Source organism: Meleagris gallopavo, chromosome 6, assembly GCF_905368555.1.
Source record: "Meleagris gallopavo chromosome 6, MGAL_WU_HG_1.1, whole genome shotgun sequence".
In the NCBI taxonomy this organism is placed as follows: domain Eukaryota; kingdom Metazoa; phylum Chordata; class Aves; order Galliformes; family Phasianidae; genus Meleagris; species Meleagris gallopavo.
The window spans coordinates 24827773-24840005 of NC_139409.1; positions in this window are offsets into that span (position 1 = coordinate 24827773).

The window sequence follows — 12233 nt, forward strand, 5'->3', positions numbered from 1 at the left end:
GGATACATCATGGTAAGCTAAGCAAGGGATGAAAAAGAAGCACACAGGTTTCAGAAGGACAGAGAGGGTCTCACCACCCTTTCAGTATAGTACAGAAATAGCTAACTGACACTATTAATTCATTTTATATAAGGCACAAATACTAGTGACATTTTTGTGTTTTCATCCTATTATTATTCAGAGCCACACTACACAGCAGCTGCAGCTTCCAGAGAGTCCAGCTGAGGCTCAGCACTATGAACTAATCTCACTGTACCTTCAGGCATCGTTTTAGCTCTCATTTTTTCAGCTTAGCTGAGACAAAAGTCTGTCTTCAGAGTCTGGCTCCTCTGTTTTATGTAGGCAGAAACATTCAAGCAAACTTAGAATCCCAGAGCTGCACAAGTAAGTGACAGGATCTGCACACATGGAGGAACCTGCTGTCCTGGCACCTCCTCCTGCAGGATGGAAGAGGAGATGGGGTGCTTTCAGCAGACTTTGAGGCTCTGCTGTTGGGCCAGAGGAGGTGATAAGAGACTGCAATTTGCAGCTTGCCCTGGCTGCTCTGTGCATCCCCCCCTTCAGACAACATTTTACCTGCTGAAACTTCCACTTGTGTCCCTTCCCCACTCCTCTGCTCAGGCACCTATTTGATTGATCTTACCTACCAATGCCTTGTGTTTTTACCATTGAGCTATCTAGGGGGTAATATTGCCACTTGCACAACTTTCCAAAGGCATTTGCAATGCTTTCTCTTGCTATTTATACTCTTTTTTGCTCTCTCGCTTTCTTACTCTTTCTCACTGCTTTCTACACTTGCTCTTCTCTTTGAGCACGACTGAAGCAGTTGAAGCAGACACCTCAACAGCAGCCCCTGAGATGAGGTGCTACACTACAACTGAACCTATGCACACTTGCCCTCTCTCTGAGACTTTCTGCAGTAGTTTGGCCCACTTTCTTTCCATGGTTTCATATAATGACCAGCATCTTCAAGCCAACATCTCTCTTCACTACAAGCATCATCGGAGATGTACTGCACACCCTCTAACATCTGTTGCCAAGCCTCTCACAGATTGTCCTGTCAGTAATAATGGATAGAAAAACTTGTTTTCTTGGGAACAGTGAAAAAACTCTTTCCCCTTGATTTCTTGCAGCTCTTTGTTGACAGCTGCCAGTGTTCTAATGAACAGATAGCTTTTTTTGAAGGGGCATACAGTAGCAGACACTTTCCTATCATTCACTATCTCTTTAAACATTCTGGCAGCAGTTCCATACATGCTCTAGTTTTTTCATTCACTTTTTATCCTGTTTCTTCTCGAGTAATGTCACTTTCATGCAGCCTTTCACTAACAGCTTGTCTAGCATCAGCTGATACACAGTAGTACAGTATTTCCATTTTCAAGAACCTGCTGCGGTAGATAATGGGAACCCTTTCATCAAACAGTACTCTTTTTCATCTTTTGTTAGTCACTGAATGTAGTCCAATGACCTGTTCACTTTCCTTTACAAAGAGCCTGTTTACAATCAGAGATCATTTCTTGCTTTCATCTCATTTGCTTCTTCCATTTTCAGTCTCTTCCTTTGCAATGACTACGTCCCTTCACCTCTCATTGCTGAGCTGTTACCTCTTCATTTAGAACCAGTCTCATATGGTCTCATATCTGATTTTTCTTTTCTTGTCACACATAGACAGCAGAGCATACAACAGGATAGGGAATTGGGAAATTCAGAATTTTGGCTCTTTTCCTCCCAGTAGAAGAAAGCACAGAGTTAGGGCAAAAGAAGCTCAAAGTTATGCTACTGCTGCAGGTTACAATTACAGTATTTGATACAGTGAGAATTTTTCAAATTCTTTTGCAATGGCCTCTGAAACATGCAATTTCAATTTTATGTAAGTGATAAATACAGCTGTGACTTCTCACTTCTACTTTCAGTCAAAAGCCGTATGTTGGGTGCATCTTGGGTGGGAAAAGGGAGATTTCTGATTGAAGATCAGCTCAGCATGCTGTTCCTGTAATTAACACTGAAGAAAACTCAGATCTTGTTTATAAATGCTTGAATGCCTTGAAACATAGGGATGTGCTGACAGCTGGGTATCCAGTGGGAATTTTGGGTAAGAAATTGATACAAATGGAGTCATTTTTCTTCAGGCCTTTTGCTAATGAGGACAATGGATGAGTGAAGTGAGCAATGCATAACTCCACAGGTATTTCATTTCTAGGTTTGCTTATTGGCAGCAGTAAAACTTGGAATTGGGAATGTTGCCAGCAGTGCTACACAATAAGTATTAATCCAATAATCTATTATTCCTCTCCTGGAAGAGGCCAAACGCTAGATAAATTTGAGTTAGTGCTCCAACACTCAACTCTTTACCATATTCAGACTGTTTGTCATGGCATCCATTAATTTTGATGCCTACTATGACATCTCCATTTAAATGAACAATGAGTGATCTGAGAAACTGGAGGCCTTTAAGTGCTGGTGTATTGTACAGTCAAAATAGGCATCAAGAATAGGTGTACGACTGCAGTCCTCAGCCACTGGAATCTCTCTACTAAACAGTGTATGGGAAATTGTCTTGTCTGGAATTGGAATGGCAAAGGTATCCCTGATGTCTCTGTGCATTATATTCTTTATTTACTTTTAACCGAGTGGCTGAGGTGAGCCTCTCAGATGAATAGATCCCTGCCCCAGGGTGCTTGTAAAAAAAGCTTCTTATTTACATCAAGCAGCATGTGAACAATTCACTGCTGGAAGCACCTCAGCTGTGTTTGCAAATAACTGCTGCTCTCTGACAGCAAATGCTCCTGGTTCATTCCCTATATACATACGGTGATATTATGTACGACGTAGATGCCCGTAACGAGCAAGGCCTTTACATTATTCCCAAGCTGGTGACTGCTTAACATTCATCCTGGAGAAAGAGCAAACGGCTTTGGAGTTTGACCTTCAAGGTGATTTCGGGCTGGGATCTCGGATCATTTATATATTTTTTTAGAAAACAGCTTCTAATTTTGAGCATTAAGTAATTTGAACTTTAAGACTAGCATTTATGTGTCTGATAATGTATCTGAAAGCAGCATCAAGCAAAGAGTTGCCTAGATAGCCTCATTTAAAATCCACAATTAATGATTTCAGCATGTGAGAGGACACAAGAAATTGGTTTAATTCTCCCTAACTTTAGTTGCCTGGAATATTGGATCTAATCTATGTCAGACCTCCTTTCTGCAGCCGGTGGGAGAGAGATGGCATCTTCAAAGCACAATATGCTCTCACTAAAGCAGGAGCCTAATTGGTGCCAGGAAGCTAAATCAAATGTCAAAATGCTCTAGAGATTCGTGCCTGGGCTAGGCAAGATAAATTGCCCTATGGAGTTTCTTGCCCTAGTCCTCTGACTGTGAATCCCAGACAGTGAGCTAAGTCTACAGGCCAAATCTTTCATGGTTACACATAGATGTGATGAACTGTAAATCAGAAATGATAGCTATGGAAACACTGCCTAAATTAGATCCCTTTTGCGTATTTAGCTCTCTGTACTGATAATGCTATTTAAGAGAGAAGGATCAGCTGAACAGACACTCAGAGTAGGTGCTCCTAGTTCATGCCCAAGGAACATGGGGGGCTGTGAAGAATACGAAGCATTTTGCATTGTACCAAAATCTTTGGAAATTAAATCTATAGCAGCATCTGTGAGCACAGTGATATTAGTTAGATTAGTTGATTTCAACAAGTACAATCCACAGCCTAACCTTGATGTCGGAGCTGGTCCCAACTTTATGAATAACTAGAGCTTGTTCTTCTACTGAAATTAAAATATGTTCAATCCCATACATTTTCTAATTTAAAATTCTCTTGTACAACCAAACTCAGCTTCAGCTATTGCTGTGAGAGTAGGTCATTCATTCAATATTTTGAATCTCTGCACATGCTGACTATTAAGACACGTTAACACCTCATGCAGCTGATAGTGAAGAAGTGTGCACTATGTAACTCTATATTTAAGGTCTGTTAAATATCATCATGTGGGTTTAACAGGCATAATTATGCTTCCAACTCTGAACAATTATGGCTCCAGCTACATCTGGAAGGCTATACTTTTCAGAAAACTGCTTTTGCAAATGATGCCATGTTTTCCGTAAATATGTAAACATATAAAACGCAGATAATACTGCATTGACTCCAAAGGGCAGATACAGTTCTGTCTGTAACACTCTTCCCCAGACTGTATGGTTCTAGCAGGATTCCCAGCCTTCCTTTCGTGAGAAGACACCAGAGTCAGTGTGGGATGTGGAAGATTCCCTTTTGGGTTTCCAGTCATCTCTGCAGTGTCACAGAAGCATTCACTACAGAAATTACAAGAACTGTATAGAGCAAACTGTGTGAAATCAATTTTGCTTGGGAATATAAGGTTTTACAGCACCCCAGGAAAAGGTGATGTCATTTGTCCACACATGGACATATTTCTTGTCTTATACCAAGAAGACTCATGCAGACACGTTTTCAGTTATCAGTCAGTCAGTAGCTCTTACCTGCCTATACCTGCCAGACACAGCTGAACACTTGCCTAGAGGGTACAAGCCGTCCCCCTGAAAACACGTTAAATGTGTGCATAATTTAAAGAGTACTAATAGTACCGTTGATGCTTGATACTGCTTAAGCAAGCAGGGAAAGTTGATGCTGAAGGACCCCACGTTAATCAGAAATCTAAAACCCTTTTCACACACAGCTAAGCAAATAGATGACACTTTCTGAGTGGGTCTGCAGAAACATTGTGGGGCTGCCCATCAGCACTGCTTGCAGGGTCCCAAGAAACCCCACAGGAACAGCAGGTAACTTGCAGCTAGGAATCTACAAAGCCAAAGTATTACTGCTTATCACTGCTAACCTGTTTTCTCAGATAGATAGTCACCAATTTTAAAACAAATTATTTTACTCCCTCACTCCTATGTACACACACTGCTATGGTCTAGATTCTGGAGGACTGTGCTGTTTGCCAGCTGTGTGCATTACTGAAGACCAATTGCTGCAAACAAAAAATATAACAATTAAATTATAGTAAAATGATTTGTTGTTTTATTTATTTTATTGTTATTTTTTAAAAAGCTGTTGTATTTTCATAACACTCTCCTCTATCCACATATTTCTTTTTTCCTTTGCAACTGTGGCTTTTTGGTTGGGGCCTGCATCCTGCTGTAGTGGATCTTCTCTTACACACTTTGCATTAGCAATTTCCTGCTTCACTGCTCCTCCACTATGAGACAAGCTTCAAGATTTAGTGATCGTATAGTAGAGTTGGATAACAGCACTTCCATTTCCTTTTACAGAAATTGGCATCTCTTGCCTTCTGAGAGCCCTAGTCACTCAGAGGCACCTAAACAGAAATTGCAACACAGAAAGGAAAGAGTAGCACCAGATTTTTTTTTAACAACAACGTCTAAATTTTATTTTATTTTATTTTTAAGAATATAAGAACAAACAAATTGGTGTATTTGCATTGAAAAAAGGTCTTTTCAGTCACTGCTGTTCAGCAAAAAAATCACCAGGGGTATTCATTTTTGTTTTTGCTTTTGTTTTAGCCCTCCTCTCTTAGGTAGACATCTACTTTTTGTAGTTCTGTTTATGTGGGAAGGTATGGAGGAGAAGGTGGAGCCCTTCATCTTCTCCTGTTCTCTTCCAGTAATTTACTGCAGTTTTGTCTTTTCTCCTTTAATCTAGGTTTTAAGCATGCAATGCTGTTCACAGCCTTGAAGCCTTCTGGTTTAGCAAATCCCTTCTGAGCCATAGAGGCTTGTCCTGCCAAGGACTGGACACAGTGGTTCAAATGGTTTCTCCCAGTCAGATTTTCTACTTCTGTTAAGGACTGCTAGACAGACAAAGGCTTTGGTTAGACCAAAAGTCTATCTCTGGATGGTAATGCAGAAGGAAAGCATGTGAGAACAGTTTGCCAGCTTCAGGTAACCAGCAATTTAAACACTGGCTGACCTAGAGAGAGCAGCTGGAGTATTGTCACTCTTTAATAGCACGTAATGCCTCTATTTATCATAAAATTGTCTCTTTTTCCACAATTTCAGATGTGTAACCTGCACATCCTTTGATGATGTGCTCAGAAATTCACTTACATCTTGACCTCCATTTTCCTTTAATACTTCTTTCTCAGTTCACCGGGTGAGAACTCTTGCATTGAGAAAAGCAGTACAAAAATCATTGCCTGCTTACTTTCTCCACATCATTTTCTTCCTTTGCTGCTGGTTTTACTAGCAGAAGAGCTTGATTTTTAGAAACTTCCTTTATGTGGAAACTGTAGCGCAGAACATTTGTGAGTGGTGTACTTACGATTTCTCACCTGTTCACTTCCTATCTTCAAAAAAATACTAAACATTTATTTGTCTCTGCAATTTCCATGGATTGTTCAGCTAATAGATTCACTGGAAATTTCCACACACATCTTTCCTGTGTGGAAGTGACCATCTTAGAACATATATTTACAAAAGGCTCTATCTTCTGATTTACTGACATTGAATTTCACATCAAGTCTTATTACTATTTTACATTCAAGCCACTTTGTAAATGAAATACTTCTTCACTGCCATCTTTATTTTTTTCGTATCCTGACTAATTCTGCATCATCAATAAGTTTTGGCATATCACTATGATTATCTTTCCAAATCATTTACAAACCCCTTGAACACCAAGAATGCCTGTACCAAGATCACTGCAGCCCCTTGGCTAAATCCCTCCATTGGAAAAATTTTGAATTCGTAATAGGACCTTCAAACTCAAAGTGCTTTTGAATATCTATCTGCAAGAACTTTGCAGAAGTTTTTAAGAAATCTACATAATACGAATTGCAGTATCTTTGTTTACATATTAAGCAACTCTTCAAAAAAAAGTAATAGATGTATGAAGCATGACTTCCCTTGACAAAAGTCATGTTTTATAATGTACTGTATTTCTGGGTCTATAGTTTTGTCCTTCAGTATTTTTTTTTTTTTAACAATTTCCAGTTCGTGATGGAATACAGAATTCCTAACTTCAGTATTGATAACTATGTATAAAAACAGCAACACCCTTAACATCTATGGCACTAAGGCTGGTGTATGTTTTAGGTTATTGTATAATCAATGGATACACAGATGATGTACATATATATATACCCAGGAGCTTGGCTAATATAATTTATATTGGAGTAATGAGAGAAAATCACTCACCCTGTCCTGAGCTCACAAGATGAACTCCAATGGAGCAGATCTCCAGAGAGCTCCTTCCCCACTGGCAGTCAGCTCTTAAATGGGTCTAGGAGAGGTGGAGCCAGGCTCCACCCCTTCCTGCAGCACAGGTGAATTGCCTTCACCTGTGCTCCCATGGCTGACTCATTGCTCGCCTCAGGTGATTAATCAGAGGTTCAGGCCGTGATTCAGCAGCCCCATACAGCTATGAAATAGAATTGATTGCTCAGCAGTTTAATATTCCTTTAGGACTCCTGAGTGAACATTATTGAGTCCTGGAACATGATTTGCTACGATTTATTTTATAATTTGTTTCAAAATATTTTCTAACATTTCAGTCTGAGACACATCATCATATTCTTCCCTCGTATGAAGTACTTCGGTACCTGAGCCTCCCCCAGATCCTCCACCATGAACACAAGTGGAAAAATTCATTAAACATTTCCAGCCTTATCTTCCATGTGCACTCCTTTTACATCTTGATCGTATGTCTGCCTGACTAGCTAGCTGACAGGCGTCCTACTTCTGAGGTGTTTAAAGAGAGCTTTTTATGAAACATTTTTATGCCTTCAGCAAATTGTTCCTAAAAATATTTTGGGTTTCTTTGTGGTTTTCCCTTTAACTTGCCAGGTTTTTTTTTTCTTCTTTTTTTCCTCACTTGGATTAAACTTCCTTTCTGTTGTTTCTACATTTAAGTTTTCTTCATCCTGTTGTTTACTCTAACTGACTTTTGATTTTGTTCCTTTTAAAGATTTCTTTTGATAGTTGTTACTGGCTTACTAAGAGCCTATGCTATGACATCTTAAAACAATTTCCACACTATATAAAAACGTTTACACTTTTGCCTGTTATATTTATTTTCCCCTCCCCCATATTACAGCATTTTAGGTAATTCTCTTTCTTGAAGTCAAAATCAGTTCATGTTAATTCTTTCAGCTCTTTTGCTCCCATGGGCATAGTCACTGTGCATGCAGTTTGAGAATATATTGCAAGCCTTTTGCAGGTTGCTTTGAAGCAGCCTACTTAGAGCTAAGTCAGTACTGGCTTTTTGTCTTGTGAACTCAAACTGCAAACGCGAGTGTGCAATGTCCAGAGAATAGGACACAGTAGGCACCTCTGACACCCCTCTGTACAGCAGCAGTCCCCTGGGACCTTTGAGTACTTCTAGGAAGATTCTTCTAATGCTTATCAGCTGCCTGGACTGGCTTTATCACCCACATATGATCTCATTCTTTCATTGTACTGAGAGGGTTCTTCTTGATTTACCCATCAGTATCTGAGAAGAAGGGGGGAATATCTAAACTGAATAGAAATGAAGTATCCCCTTGGGGTATTTTGTCCAGTGAGGACAGAGAAGTTGTCAAATATCACATAATTATTCCTTACAGATACTTACAAATAAAGAGCCCTTGGTGTTTTTTTTTTTGTGTTTTTTGTGTTTTTTTTTTTTTTTTTTTTTAATTTCTCTAACTCCCTAACTATGGGCTGTAGGCAAAGAATGGACTCTCCCAGTTAGTCCCTGAGAGCTTTCAGGTCTAGTGTTTACTAATTACATCCCAAAGCTTCAGATGTTCCCAACCCATTTCAGGATTCTTTGAAACTGGGCACTTAGAAGTTTGCCTGGAGCTGACTGTTCTGGAGCTGGGACTCAAGTCAAAAAGGGGATACCTGCTTTGTGTTAAAAGGTCTGGGAAATACAGGTATTGGATCTTTAATTAACCTTGGCATGTCATCATGGAGATGAGGCAATTCTGTATCTAGGGACTGTCACTCATGAAATTCTTTCTTCATAGGAATCTTTGAGTCTTCTGAGGGACAGAGGGAAGAAAGGAAGGAGTTCATTCAGCACGGCAGTCAGGTGCCCCATGAAGCGAGACAGATGTCTTGCCATAGCTGTGAATTTGGTGAAGATGAAAGTCATTCATTTGCTTAAAAAGAGGGGGAATTATGACATTACAGAACGTAGGAAAGAACAGGAACTTTTCCACAAATATTGACTTTCTTTGAGTTTTATTTAAAAGTTATCTGTAACCTTCTGGATGAATTGAAGACTTGGTTCTAGTTTGACTTTGCTTTTTGATATCGATCTCAAATATTCCAGAGAGTTTCAAAATCTAAACTTTTTACCTTTGTTACTTGCTCAACCACACTTTAAAGTGCACCTTTTCTGTGGTTCTTGAGTATTTCAGATTAAACTTTAATTCATTTCCTAAAAGATGATATTTTATTTATTCTTCTCCCTTTGACATTGATAATGTCATGCTCCACAACTAGCAGGTCCCCTTTGCATAAGAAACTGTTCAGATGCCTTCAGAAGTCCATCGCTGTAACATGTGGCATATAAATAATTGGACAAATATCTGTGGCATCAGAAACTGGATTATCCATATGCCTGAAAATTTAATCTCTATAGAGTACTTTCTTAACAATGCAATCTTGATTTCTTCTCCTGAGTGCAAGAGAATATATAGATACCCTTAGTATCCTATCGCTCAGGGATCCCTTTTACTGGAGATGTTCAGTCCTCTTTGGATAGATGCTACCCTTAGACAAAACTTACTTTCTCTTTGGTAGCACACAGCTGAGACTGTGCTAAGATTTGTCTGTGAGTAGTGCTGTTCTGTCACTCCAAGTTCCTTCAATGTGTTGCATTTATCAGGGCCAGAATTGTGGTTGTCCTGAGCGTACCCCACCTGCTCAGAGGGCAGATAATTGTGCAGGTGATACCTGTGCATTAAGTGAATCACACAGCTTCTGCTTTCCTTCTGCTCTCATTAGATACTTTGCTCCAAGCTTCTACAAAGGAGATAGTTAATTAAGGGTAATTAATCTTTGTGGTACTCAGCACTCAAACAGAAAACAAACAGCTACCTATTTATCACTTTCTTAGACCAGCTTTATATCTGATCCAGTTGAAGACTGTTAAATGTGTGGATGTAATTCAAAGTCAGGATTTAAACTACCAGGTTTTACTAAATTTTAGTCAACAAGGGCTTAAATTGAACAAGTTCTAGAGCTGAACTCCATACATCTGTTTTATGTGAGTACACTCTGCCATGCTGGCAATGTTTCAAATTTAGTTGAACTTAAAGTCTAATTGAATTACATAATTCCTCCTGCCATCACACATACTTAAATGCAATGCCCCTTAAAGAATAGGGACATATCGACTATAATTCTGACCTCTGGAACCCAAATTTACTCCTTCAATGTTTGAAACTAGCCAGCTTGGAAAAGCAGATTTAATTCTAAACAGTCTGCTGTTACTGCAGAAAATTTTATACTGCATATCTGAGTCTGGAGATATCAAAACCTGAGAAAATAGCGAATCCAAATTTGGCTGTGCACAAAGATGACTCTTTGGTTAGCATGTGTTTGGGCAGGAATACTGTAGTCATTCATATTGAGACTGTCCTCCAGATCTGTAAAGACAAAATGAGATTTGCAAGGCTCAATTTAACTGGGGAGCTGGAGTGATCATGGCCACCTTGCTTTAACACTGCTGTTTAAATCAGGCTTCTGTCAGCATCTGATTGTCTCCTTAAATCTATGTGTGAATATAAAACCACGGACACATCTTCTACCCTCAACAAGAAGATGAATCTTCCAAAAATGTGCTTCTTACAATTATGTTTTATGATCCTATTATCTTATGAGTGGTACAATACATAAGCTCAGCTCCTTTGAAAACGGCGTAATATATACTATTGACAGATGACATGAAACAACACATTTGTCAGCGTAGATCTACATGGAATATAGGCTGAAAAGTAAAAGATAGCACTGACAGTAGGTTAAATGGTTGATTCTCCAAGTCAGGAATGCTGGTTTAAGACCTGTTACATAATACCTGACTGGCATTGAAAGATAATTTTAGACATATTTATCCAGAAATGATTTTGGTGCTAATGGACAATTCTGCTTTAGCAACCCGGAGATTATTTTCATACAATTGTCTTTTGTGAGTTGCCTGGACTTTCATACTCCTGGACAACAAGCAACTAATTTCCCCTCAGTTTAATTTATGTCCTCTAAATGTCTTTGCCGTTGCTTCAAGCCTTGTTTAGCTGAAAAAGACAGCTTCTCTGTAGAACGTGGGATGGTGAGTCAGCCTGGGAACTGGACTGTCCAGTCCATGAAATGCAGTGCACAGCACCAGTCTGAGCATGAACCAGTTTGCACCTACTGCTAGAGTCACAGCCATTGCTGCTGACAGCCCTTTGTCTTGTATGCCTTTCCTTCTTGAAGATACACTTCTCCTGTTTAAAGAAGATATGTTCATCCAGATATGAGTCTCTGAAATTGACCAGTTTTGTTTATGGATGATGTAGATTTCTTCACTTCCAGGTTTAAGAAGCCCACTTAGCTGTTGGTAGAAATCCTTTATCACTAAGGGATACTTATGCAAGGAGTTTATATTATAGACACATCTAAGGGCTCTGCTTCAGGAACCATGATCCCATTGCTGTAAGAGTGAGCATCAGATTACAGCAAGGGAAATCCTTATGGATTTAGAAAAAAGTCTTCACAGTGAGAGCAGCAAAGCACTGGAATAGATGCACGCATCATGGTGAAGTAGAAAAAATGGTTTCATAGAATCATAGAATCAGAGAATGATAGAATCATAGAATAGCCTGGGTTGAAAAGGGCCACAATGATCATCTAGTTTTCACCCCCTTGCTATGTGCAGGGTTGCAAACCATCATACCAGGCTGCCCAGAACCACATCCAGCCTGGCCTTGAATGCCTCCAGGGATGAGGCATCCACAGCCTCCTTGGGCAACCTGTTCCAATGCGCCACCACCCTGTGTGTGAAAAACTTCCTCCTAATATCTGACCTAAGCCTCCCCTGTCTCAGTTTAAAACCATTCCCCATTGTCCTATCAATATCCACTCTTGAAAGTATATCCTTGACGTTAAATCACATGGAATAGTCATGGAGCAATGCTAAAGCAGTTCTCACACATGGGAAAGCCTGCCTCAGAATCTGTCTGCAGTAAGCTTTGGGGCATGTTTGAATAATATCTG